Below are 13,286 nucleotides of genomic sequence, written 5' to 3' on the forward strand. Positions count from 1 at the left end.
TTTTTTTTTTTTTTTTTTTTGCCAGCTCACCTCTATGGAGTTCCTCCAAAACATTCAACTTACCATAAAAAACTTAAGCCACTTTAGTTTCTACACTCATGTTATACTGGGTTACCTAATGTTGAATTAAAATCTATAGAAGTTCAGGTTCCAGATAAGAATAAGCACACTTCTCCCTGTCTCTCGGATTGAATGCAGCTATGAATTCCGGACAGGATGCATGGAGCAGCTATTTGTCTGAAAAGGAAATAAGGCCAGGCCAACTGGAGGGAAAAGCCAGAATGTGAAGTACCACTATCTCAGGCAGCTTTGAGTTTCTCTCTCTCTCTGTCTTTTTTTTTCTCCTCAGTTCTCCCAAGGCTTGACCCCACAGGTGGGCACAGCTGCAGAAGCTTGTAGCAGAATGGTATAAATCAATCCCCACCTTTCAGGCCTGAGAACTCAAAGGGCATCCAGGAAACTGGAAAGTACCGAGATATCCAGGGGTAAAAAGAGCTCAAGAACCTGACCTCATTAAGTTAGTTATGGTTAGCTATGAATCCCGAGCTCACTCCAAAGCTGCACATAGGTGGATCAGACTCAAGTCAGCATTTAAACTTAGCAGATAGACCACAGGCCATGTCTCAGCTTGGCCACTGGAGGGTGCATACATGGGACAAATCAAACAACAGGGTGGAGGTATAAAAACCGAACAAATGGGCGTTGGAAATTGTGACCTGAACCAAACCAGATTAATGACTTGCCAGAACACAAGTAGTCGTGTGCATCTGGGAGAAAGTTACAGAGAGAATGAAGATGATTGACTGGTCTGGAGTTTTGGTTAAATGGAGGTCTGCTAAGAGAACCTCTACTGCACTTGCATAATTTCATTCTTTCTATAAAAAACACACTGTGATTGAAATCTCTAGATTTAAAAATTTCAGTGTGAAAGTCCTTCATCTTTTGATTATTGAAAATCAGCAACACTTTTTCAGTGAACATGAACTTTCAGATATACTTCCCACATGAGCTATTTCAAGCTCTTTCCCTGTTCAAAGCTCTCAGTTCCTCCTCACTTAAAGTTGATGACCTCTGTTACCCTCCTGTGGGAGGATGGCTTACGTAGTGCTAGTATGGCAAAGATCTCCACTGACTGGAAGCAACCTGCCAACTCTGACATCACTCTTACAGGGGCTCACTGATTTCACACTTGCACTCAGAAAATAATTTTGAATATGGGCTCTACAAAGGCCAGATCTTGAGAATGTCCCTTTTGAGATAGGTCAAGAGACACCTGTCAGGGAAACTCTGGCTAACTTTCCTCCTCAATATTTCCCTGTATCCATCATCTTTTCCTTCTCCAAAAGTCTCAGAGGAAACATGGACCCTTCTTAAAGGCGAACAATCCTCCTGTGTTCTAAATTCTATGAACTTCTTGGCGTACAAATATCCTCCTTTCGTTCACTGGTACATATTTTTCTATGCTCCAAAACCACTAATTCTTCTGTAATCATTTAGCTCATCTTGCAATGGATGAAGAAATATGGGGATATATATTCATATCTGTAGACATTTGTTAAATTACTCCTCAGCTGCCTCTTTCAGAATAAACAAATAATTTTACCTGTTTTAAAGAGATTTATTTTTTTATTTTTTACAATTCTTATTGCTTTACTCAGAAACTTTTCAAATTAATATGTAGAAATTCCACCTAGGTATAATATGCCATTAAGAATGTTTCTGTTGGGGGGGCCAGATGGCTCAGTTGGTTAGAGTGCAAGGTCTTAACAACAAGGTTTCCGGTTCAATTCCCGCATAGGATGGTGGGCTGCACCCCCTGCAACTAAAGATTGAAAACGGCGACTGGACTTGCAGCTGAGCTGCGCCTTCTACAACTAGATTGAAGGACAACGACTTGGAGCTGATGGGCCCGGGAGAAACACACTGTTCTCCAATATTCCCCAATTTAAAAAAAAAAAAAATGTTATTAAAAAAAAAGAATGTTTCTGTCTACATAAATTAACATGTGGGAATCTTGTGCCATTTGAGAGGTATATAGAACAAGAGACTGAGGTGTACAGACCCAACACTAAAGAGTGAAATGTCCTTGAAGATCCTCATATTGGAAGTTCTCCTGTGTGACCCTAGGCACTTAAAGCATGAGGTTGAGGTGAAATCAGTTAGCATCGTAGCACAGCTGTGGCATTTCTTCTTTTTCTGTACAACCATTAGAGGTTATGATATTATGACCTTTACTTCATAAGAGGAAGATGTATGAAGAAGTCTTGGGCTGAAGAAATAGAGACTACAAGAAGTGTCCACTGTCTCAATTATCGTCAGCTGTCCCAACTCTGGCCTAAAAGGACCCCAATATTCGTCTGTTAGGAGGCAAGGCATGCAGGCTGTCTGGTCAAAATGGATACTATGAAATGACTGGAAGACACCAAACCTCTCTTCTCCCACACTTTGCTCCCACTCAGAAGCAACTCCTTGCCAGGCGCAGCTTTGAGCTCCTCAGATTGAAGTCTGAGTTCATGTGGAGGATATGACAATGCCTAGGAATGACATCAGGCAAAGCATGGTAATAACAAGAAAATTCTGATTTAAATGCTATGTGCCAGTTTTTAAATGAGCTACTTTGCATGGAGATGGCTAAAAGTCAGAACTAGCTAACTGTGACACAGTAGCTTTCTGAAAAAATGGAGAAGGTAACTTCACTTCTGAGTTGAAATCTTGAGAATTTATATACGTAATCTTGCCCCACCAGCTCAGCTTCTTTCAGGGAAGAAAAAAAAAATCCTCTACATAATTCCCTCTTGTCAACTCTCCTTCCCCTTCCTTTAAAAGAATGACAACACTATGTGAAAGGTGACCTGTCGCTAATAATGTAAATGAAGGGTTGATTTCTCAAAATACTTCTTATGTCCTTGGTGCAAGACATTGCTAGACACTGGGACTACAATCTGTAAGGATTCTACAGGTCCTGTCCTTCTGACTCAACTCCTATAACAATCTTTACCTTTTTCTGATCATTGCCCCTCCTAGGGAAACTTTTTAGGCTTCTTTTTTCTAACCATGTCCACCATTAAGTGTTAATACCACAGACATACTGTCTATCTGTTTATGTATTAATACTATGTCTGTGCTTTATACGCGTACATCAAAACCAAAAAAAAAAAAAGATTTTTTTTTTTTTTTCCCTCCAAGAATCAACTTTTACCCTCTTGGGGGTGATATTATCCCTTTGGGAAAAAAAAATGCATTCCTTAGGGAAAAAACAGATAATAAACAAATAAATAAGAAAAATAATTACCATAAATAAAATGAAGGAAATTAAAGGGGCTAAAAATTGGGGTATGGTTACTTTAGATAGAGATCTCCAGTTGGTTGCACCAACTGAAAGAGAAAAAGGAAACAATTTGCAACCTCTCCTTATCTCTATTTCTTCTCTACATCGGTTGGACTGGAAATATAGGACTGTCTTTACCCCTGGACAACTAGATTCCTGTAGGCAAGTGCCGAGTAAGGATACCCATAGTTTCCTGGTCCCATCTTTCCTGGAGCCCAACTGCTTAAGTCTCCCATCTGAAACGTTAAAGGAAAAGAAAGACTGAATATAGTCCACGATGTAAAAATAATTTCTTCCTTCCTGTTTTTCAGACAAACTCTGGTGTAATTGTACTGCTTCCCTTAAACAAGCTCTACAAGGAATCCAATCTGCTTAGTGATATATTTCTGCGCAACTCTGAATGGGCCATTGTTCCTTAGTGTGGGTGTGAGACTATGAAGGATAAGTTTAACTTGCCATGGTGATGGTGGAACAAAGCACATATATTTGCATAATGCTCTCTCCAATACGTGTATTCCAGCAAAATAATGAAGGCAGGATAGCTGAATGCTGAAAAGCAAAATAAGGCTTTGGTTACGTGCTCTGGTACAGTTTTTAGAGTCCAGACCACTGTTTGCAAATTGGCAGGTAATTTAACCACTCTAAGACTCAGTTTACCCTATGTTCATTGCAGTATTATTCATAGTATCCAAGACATGGAAACAACCTAAGTGTCCTTCAATGGGTGATTGGATAAATATGTGGTCCATATATACAATGGAGTATTACTCAGCCATAAGAAAGGATGAAATACTGCCATTTGCAGCAACATGGAGGGATCTTGAGCGTATCATGCTAAGTGAAATAGGTCAGACAGAAAAGGACAATAACCATACGATTTCACTCATATGTGGGTTATAAAACAGAAAGCAACAAACTAACTCAAAGACACAGATAACAGTATGGTGGTTACCAGAGGGGAAGAAGAGTGGGGGCAAGATGAAGAGGGTAAAAGGGGTCAAAGACATACTGATGGGAGCAGACTAGAATTTGAGTGATGAGCACACAATGCAACATATAGATGATGTATTAAAAACTGTACACTTGAGGGCCGGCCCGGTGGCTCAGGCGGTTAGAGCTCCGTGCTCCTAACTCCGAAGGCTGCCGGTTCGATTCCCACATGGGCCAGTGGGCTCTCAACCACAAGGATGCCAGTTCAACTCCTCGAGTCCCACAAGGGATGGTGGGCTGTGCCTCCTGCAACTAAGATTGAACACGGCACCTTGAGCTGAGCTGCCGCTGAGCTCCCGGATGGCTCAGTTGGATGGAGTACATCCTCTCAACCACAAGGTTGCCGGTTCGACTCCCGCAAGGGATGGTGGGCTGTGCCCCCCGCAACTAGAAATGGCAACTGGACCTGGAGCTGAGCTGCGCCCTCCACAACTAAGATTGAAAGGACAGCAACTTGACTTGGAAAAAGAAAAAGGCCTGGAAATACACACTGTTCCCCAATAAAGTCCTGTTCCCCTTCCCCAATAAAATCTTTAAAAAAAAAAAAAAAAAAACTGTACAATTGAAACTTATATAATGTTATTAACAAATGTCATACCCCCAAAATTTAATTTTTAAAAAAGACTCAGTTTATCCATATGTAAAATAAGAATGACAATATTATATTGGGTTGTTATAAAAAAGTAATACATATAAAATTATTTTGTATAATACTTAGAACATAGTAAGCCCTCTATAAATAGTTGTTCTTCTTATTATAACTGTTTCTGTAAGCCAACCATGTGTTATTTTGGTAGTTCTTCGTACTTTTGTTGTTTCGGAGAGTAAAAGGTTAAAATTTTGGTTAAAATCAAAGCAGAATCTCTAGTATTTCGTCACAGTAGCATTTGCCTAAGATGCCTTTTAGCTACACTTGCCCTTCAGTTAACATTTGTTGATACTCTTCTAAATCAATGTTACTTTGTTTTCCTCCTTTGGCTGTTAAGTTACATTTTATAAATGTAATTTTTACTGCCCTCTATCCAGCACTATGAGATAGTGAATTAATTAATAGTAGGAGGTCTGCTAACTTTAGTTTTTACGGAGACTTATTCAATTGGAGTTCTAGGAAGTTCAACAGCGAACTCTGTGTTCTCAGTTCCTCCCTGAACCTGTATCACCTCTGAGATGTCTGCCCCGGTTATTAGCATGACCATCCTGGTTATTACCTCTGCCAATCCCCAGGGGCCTCTCTGCTCATGCGCAGTCCGATTCCAGTTTCTCACCATATCTGTGCAATATATTTCTGTTCTGCTGTTCCTGCCTCATAATTCCTTTACCAAAACCTATCCAAGTATTTTCCCTCAAGAGAGGTGCTGTTCCCACATGCCAGACATATGCTTAAGCACGACGGATGGGACATTCATCATGTTTGGGGCCACCCAGAATGTTTAAACACCCTTCTGCTGTTTGGGGAATTTCCCACAGCTCTTATCCTGTTCAGGGATTCAGTGAGGGGCAGAGCCTGGTTTTGTGGGGCTTGGAGCTAATACAATTTTTTTGGGGGGGGGGAGTCTTCTTTAAGAAAAAAGCAACGAAATATGAATTTAAAATTAGATTAAAAATTAAGTCCTTATTTAGAGTGGAAAAAAAATCAAAACAAATTACAAATTTTAAAAAGTCAACCAGTACCACAACTATCATAAATCTGGGGGGGGGGAATGTAATTTTAAAATTAATTAATTGCATAATGCACCTCTTTAATATTTGTTCTTTATTATTTTAGCTGTAAACTCTGATGGCCTTTTCACATGACAATAATTTTGTAATTTTTTTTAAAGGAATAGAAAGAGAGGTTAAAAGGAATAAACTGCAGGGATCCTTAACTGTGCTGGCTTTGCTGTTCTCTGAGTGTTCCTGGGAATGGCGAATTCAAATTTTGATAGCAGCGAAAAGGATTTCTTCGAGGTTGAATTAGAGGAAGAATGTGTGATTCTCACATTGGTTCCAGTTAGTGAGGAACGTAATGAAGAATGTCAAATGGAACCAAGCCTTTCTTCAATCTCAGAAGCCAACCTGAAGATCCCTAGGACAGATGATGAAGTTTATCTTCCTCAGACGAGTGAACAGTTCAAAGCTTGTCCAAAACCCATGCTCCCCTTGCCAACCATTTTGCCTTCAATTAATAAAGTGCATTGGGACACTTTGCGGAACTGGTGCCAACAATTTGAGTACCGATGGCAAGAAAATAGACATTTATCTGAGGCCCAAGGAACATGCCTACTCTGAAGAAAAACAAAACATTCCTGAAGTACTGCAGGAGGCCACACTGCAGTCTGTTGCCACGCAGCAGGCTACCTGTCTGTCTCCTAGTACCTGCCCCTAAAGCAAGGCGAGTGTGAGACGGATCCTTTCAGGGACTTTGCTTCACCTTTGTGCTTGCACCTTATGTTCCCTGTTTGACCCCAGAAAGATGGCTGGTCAGCCAGTGACGAGAAAGATTCCCTACTGGGGGGACAACTCAAGCCAGGCACAGTGGAGTGGGGACCAACAGGAGAACCCATGGGGTTTGTAGAGGTGGGCACAGCCCCCCATCTTCCCTAGGCTAAGGAGAGCCTCTGCCTCTGTGGCCATTCCTTCCCACAACCTACAAGGGAAGAGATTTAATGGTGTGCTCTCCATCTATTCATATGCATATAGGTTTTGTCCCTTGGGGAAGTACATACATCCTGAGACTTACTGGTCCAGCTGCCTGCAGGCAAGGGTGATTGGCTTGAATCAGTTTCCTATTATGATGCATGGAATTCACGATCTTGAGATTGACAGGCTTTATCTCCTTTACTTCCTCACCTAACTAATAAAAGCTAATGTGTAGGCCTGATTCGGGGCTCAGTCCTTGAGGCTGCAGATCCTTGGCCCCACTTGCACTCTATTCATGTTTACTGTCTTTTCTTAACCCTGTGCCGCCCTCCTTGCTCCCCACAACCCTCGTTGCACAGGACTGACAGCAGTCAAGTTCAAAACAATGCAAGATGATGACCAAGAAAGCAAGGAGTAAGAAAAGTTGTAAGATGAGTGAGAGAGAGCAAATGACCAATAGCGCTGAAGTGGTAACTTCAGCTCACGAAGCCATGTTGGCAGCATGGGCAAGACTTGCTGCAAGAGCCGTTCAACCTAAGGCTGTGAATTCATGTCCCATTCCTGCTTCTGCTGAGAACTTTCTGCTGCAAAGCTCTGGTGTCAGGTGGAGTGTGGTCCACGGCAGATCTCTCTTGGCAGACAGAGAGGGTTGGGTTCACCTGCAGTTCTATGCAGGTCAGTCGTGGGTGCCTGCCCCTCCTGCGAAGACGATCTCTCTCTTCCTGTTACCGGCCTGCACTTTCCCATTCCCAAACCTAGAAGATAATATGTTATGTCCCGACTGCCTTAAGAGGAATCAGAGGATGATGGAAAGATGAACTACAATGAAGAAGTAGAAGCAACCTGGTTTGAACACGCCCACATCATTCCTTTTGAAGAGCCCATGTCTTAATAAAGAATAAACGGTGGATAGAGAGCTCACAGATACATTGACTTGTATCCCAGTGATTGCTGTGCCCTGTCCTGGCCATCCTCAGTGTTGCCTGATGCCTGGAGTACAGATGTGAATGTCCGGATTCCATACTTGAGGTCTGCCAAAAAGTGACTGCCACTGCTGCTTCAGGCATTTAGCTATAACATATAGAATGTAATTTGGTTTTCTTTTAATTAATAGATTTTTTTAAGCAGTTTTAGATTTTCAGAAAAAATTGAGCAGGAGCGAGAGTTCCCAAATACTGTTCCCTGCACTCCCCCATTTTCCCTACTATCGACATCCTGCACCAGAGGGTTATTGAACTTACACTGACACATCATTATCACCGAAAGCCCATAGTTTACATTAGGGTCCACTCTTTATGTTTTACATTCTATGGGTTTTGAGAAATGTATAATGACATAGCCACCATTATAGTGTCATGAAAAATGGCTTCACCGCCCTAAAAATTATGTGCTCCACCTATTCAACCCCTGACACATTTTCTGTATCCATAGCTTTGCCTTTTCCAGAGTGTCATACAGTTGGAATCAGACAGTTGCCTTTTCAGATTGACTTCTTTCAGAGCAATATAAATTTAGGAATCCTTCACATCTTTTCATGGCTTGATAGCCCACTTCCTTTTTTGTTTTTGTTTTAAATTAAAGTTTGTTGGGGTGACAATTGTTAGTAAAGGTACATAGGTTTCAGGTGTACAATTCTGTAATACATCATCTATATATCACATTGTGTGTTCACCACCCAGAGTCAGTTCTTTTTCCATCACCATATATTTGATCCCTTACCCCACCTTTTTTTTTTTTTTTTTTTTTTTTTTTTTTAGCAGCGAATACTCTATTGTCTGGATATACCATAATTTGTTTATCCATTCACATATCGAAGGCCATCTTGGTTGCTTCCAAGTTTTGGCAATTACGAATAAAGCTGGTATAAGCAAACAAACAAAAAAACCCAAAACACACACACACACACACACACACACACACACACACAAAGAATAGAAAGATACTTTAGTCTTTCCTTTATCAAGGTTGTCAAATTTTATTTCCTTATTGATAGAAAAGTTAGAAAAGTTTCTTTAAGCTTTTCATCATGTGTAAATTTAGTAAGTGTGACAGGGGAAGGCAGAGTTGCAGTGACAGTATCTTTCTTTTGCAAATTGTCCAAAAACCTGTGACATTTCTAGGACTCTTCCAGGGCGGTGAAGAGGTCTGTGCAATGGAGAGGTCCTAAAGCTCAACCTTCATTAGCTCCACGGCACATCCATCTCTGCATGGACCTACGCTTCACCCATGAGACCTAATCATAAAGCTTTCACACCAGAAGTGAAGAACTGTAGAAAGCAGGAGCCCTAACAATCTGCCATTTCACAAGAATGACAACAGAGGCATCACTCTTCCTGAACTTCCTTGCTGACATTTCTTGTCTTGAGTCCCCAGAGTCATTGGCTCAGGCTGTGGAACCTGTGCGCAGAACCAGTAGTGTCGTCTGCCCTTCAGCGGCCTTCACAATATGACGTGGGTGTGGACCCCGGCTGCAGAGCCTCTCAGCCGGACCCTCCAGCCTTCTTGGTGATTCCAGGAGATACCAAACACCCTTTATTAAACTAAAATTGTGTTGACCTGCCCAAACTAGATAGAGCAGTTTCTGTCTGCAATGGGGAGTCCTGATTGATACATGTGGCAGTGTGCTGTACAGGGATACGGCCGGGGCTGAGGTCTCATGAGCCTACCTGAGATGACGGCGTAGTCCAAGGATGGAAAGTGAATCAAAGCAGAGTGCACAGGAGAAATCTACTGTCCAATGCCAGAAAAGTAAGGATGAAGGTCAAATGCATGAGGCGCGGAGTTGAAGGTAGAAGTCAGGGAGCCAAGAATCTCGATTAGTGGAAAGAGATAAGGCAAAGGTAATTGAAAAAAAAAGGCAGAGAAAGGTAGGTACAGACTGTTTGATGGGCCAGCAGTTGGGTGGTATGTATAAGGGTTGGATGGCCCTAAAAAGGGACAGAAGAAGGCTGGACAATACTATAACTCAGGCTCTCTTTATCTCAGACTTGGAAACACAAAAGCCTTCTGACCTCTTTCCACCTTATTTTCTGCCCTGCAGTAAGTCTTTTATAAGAATAACCATTTGGGGCCATTGTCATTGCCCTACTTAAAAAAAAAAAAAAAAAATCAATTGTGGCTTCCCATTGCCTGAAGGACATCACAGAACTCATTACCTGGCATTTCTCACCCTCCCTCCTCTAGGTCCATCCCTCTCTCCAACTTATTTTCCATTAATCTTCTCTTACTCTGCACTAGAACCACACTGAGCTATTTGGTGTTTCCTAGACATGCATTTCATTCTCCTACATGCATGCTCTTTGTGTCTGGGATGCTCTCCTAGCACATTCACATCTCTCTGTCTTTCAAAGTCCAGTTCGAATGCCACATTCTTCCTCAGCAGTAATATTTCCTCTCCCAAAGCACATTAACTGTGCTTCTCATGTTGCTTTTTGCTTTACACCTTGCATCATAGCTATTTAGGCACATATTTTTATTTGCTCAAAGAAGCCAAATTCTTGGCACAGTGCCTCAAAACTGCACAGGTCCCAAAATAGTGTTGAACAAAGAGTTGAATGAAGCAAGTCTTGACATGTAATTTCTAAAGAACCTAGAGCAGGTGACGGTAGCCTAAGGTGTGGTAGGAAAAGTACAGGTTTCAATATCAGACAAGCAGGAGGTGCGTGCGGTTACAGCTCTGTAGTTGATGAATGAAGAATCTTTCCACACAGAGCCACTGGGAATTTGGAGATAACGATCCTTACAACATAGAGTTATTCTGAGAATTAAGCAAGGTTCTAGAAGGCACCTAATACAATTCCTGGCACAAAAGACATGCTAACTGAATGCTAGTGATGTTTCTCACCCTTAGTCTTCTTCAAGTCTTAGAATCTCTAATTCTATACATTGCTCCTCACACAGCTCACCTTTCTGATCTGCTCATCCACTCCATTTTATCAATATTGCCCTTAAGTTTTTCGCTAGTAAGATACCTCAAGGGATGACCGGTTAGTCAGTTGGTTAAAGCATGGTGCTGATAACACCAAGGTTCGATCCCCGCATGGGCCACTGTGAGCTGTGCCCGCCTTAAAAAAAAGATACCTCAAGTGTGACCTGACCAGTTCACAAAATAGTAGGACTATTACTTGTCATGATCTTGAACCTATACTTCTATCTTTTCAGTACAAGACAGCCATTTCATACTTTTATTGATTTTAAGCTTGTGATTAACTAAAATCTTCAGACTTTAGCACAACCTTCCTCCAGGTCCCATGTCCATTTCATACTTGAAGTTAAATGCAAATGCTTACACTTATCTCTGTTATGTTTCAACTAATTTACTTAAGCCCAGAATTTTACTTTACCCAAACCACTTTCATCCTTGGTTTTAATAATTTTTAAAAAGGGATGGGGGTGAGCAGGAGGGGAGGGGCAGTAAGCAATAACTTCAGAACATTCTCCTTACTGTTACTTAATTGCAAAATAAACACCTCCCACAGTGGTCTGTAATGCAGGCCAGCATTTGTGCCTACGTGGGGGGGAAAAGATGACTTTTACACTTTGCTTGTACTAACCATAGCCACATAAACAATTAAACTTCAACAAACTTAGTAACTGAATAATAGAAATGGATCCTGTAGGGATCCCCTTAAGGAAAATGAAAAAGAAGAACATGACATTCCTTTAATTTCTCAAATAAAAACAATTCTATTGTGTTTTAATTAAACACTGTAGTGTTCCACAAACAGCACTGCTCCAAACCTTGATTAGCAGCTAATAGTCTTGCTCTATTGCACAAATCTAAGAAATTTAAATTTCTTAGATTCTGTGCAGATAAAATTATATTTTACTTTGAGGACATGTAAAATAAACACAGCGATCGAAATTTAAAACCTCTTTCTGAGTTTCATCTGAATAACTTCTCCACAGAGGAGCTGTAGTAATGTTTTTATTATTGGAAATTTATAGGAAATATTTTTGGGAGCCTTCCAATTTTCCTGTATCAATGTAAATCCTACACACATTAAAAGATAGTTTTAAAAGGAAGGATATTAAGACAAAAGAGAAACTTCTTTAACACAAAATTTCTATAAAAGTAACATAACTTTAGTAGAGTGAAGAAAACAATTCTGGTAAGAAATGTATTTTTAAATCTCTGTCCACACTTACGGGAAAGAAAATTAGACTAAAGGCTAACTCAACAATAATATAATAAATTTTGTGAGATTCGTGTAGTCTGGAGCAGTGCCAATATAGTTAGAAAATTGGGAAGGTGGAAGTTAGGGTTAGGGAGCAGAATCATTTTTCTACTATTTATATAAAATGCAGAAAATCATATTTTCCCATCTACAGTAGGGGATTCAGTTACTTGGTATAAATAGGGAAAGATACCTAAGATAACCGAGACTAAAAAATAATGCCACAAGTTTTTGTTAGTTTGTTTGAATGTTTTTAGATTTATATATTTTCTAATTACAGAAATTAAACTGTGAGATGTAATCAAGTTTTGTCTCTGTCATTCAAGATTGTCATTATCATTATTTTATACTGTATCATAAATAGAGTCTACAGGGGCCATCAGGCTGAAAGTGAATTTATGCTCTAAGATATCTTTTCTTCCATAAATTCTTCATATCTGCTGTTTTGTGTAAAAATACAGATGTTTAGGGTCCACTGGGAAATGTGTTTATTAGTTTGAATCATGAAATTGCCAGTAGTTAACCATTTTTAACCTATTAAACATAAATTTCTCCTGGCTTAACTTAAAAATTAAGAGATTGAGTCAAAGGCTGAAGCACTTTTCTGTCCACTGTTTTTATCAGCACCCTTTGATATTTATGGAACTCTGACCATATTCAATTTGATGAAATATAAGATGTGCTGAGCTATCTTGCCCCCTCTCCACATATAGCCACTGGAGCTCATGGTCTTATTTTCCATCACCACTATCAAGAGATAATACAGCCATAAGTCTAAGAGAATGTCACCCTGCCCAGCTGGCTTCTCTGGCAATGTAACTTTTTGATCCCTCTTTCTGGTCTACTGTCATCAAAGCTCCACCTATTGCTTTGTATTGAATTAACTCTTAGGACTTTATGAAGAAAAGTACTTGGGATTTTGAATTATTGAGTTGTAGAGCTAGAATATACGCATGTGTTAGCAGTCATGTAGCCCAACCCTCTTACAGTGAACATTGATTGCTAGCTGCGGACTCCCTCTGTCAGCCCAGTTTTTGCTTTATCTTACACCCTCTCCAATGCTGCCAATGAGTTTTGACAATGGACTTAGCAGTGGGAATGATCTCATTGGTTCAGAATCTCGGCCTAAGCCTATCTAATCAGCCAGGTCCCTGACATACAATAGAATGGGT

The 13,286-nt window shown here is 40.4% G+C and overlaps 1 pseudogene; it reads left to right on the forward strand.

Annotated features, from left to right (window-relative positions):
- Window positions 1–6,220: 6,220 nt before the first annotated feature.
- Window positions 6,221–7,773, forward strand: LOC117015015 (developmental pluripotency-associated protein 2-like; annotated as a pseudogene).
- The last annotated feature ends 5,513 nt before the right edge of the window (window positions 7,774–13,286 follow it).

The sequence above is a fragment of the Rhinolophus ferrumequinum genome, chromosome 3 (assembly GCF_004115265.2).
Source record: "Rhinolophus ferrumequinum isolate MPI-CBG mRhiFer1 chromosome 3, mRhiFer1_v1.p, whole genome shotgun sequence".
In the NCBI taxonomy this organism is placed as follows: Eukaryota; Metazoa; Chordata; class Mammalia; order Chiroptera; family Rhinolophidae; genus Rhinolophus; species Rhinolophus ferrumequinum.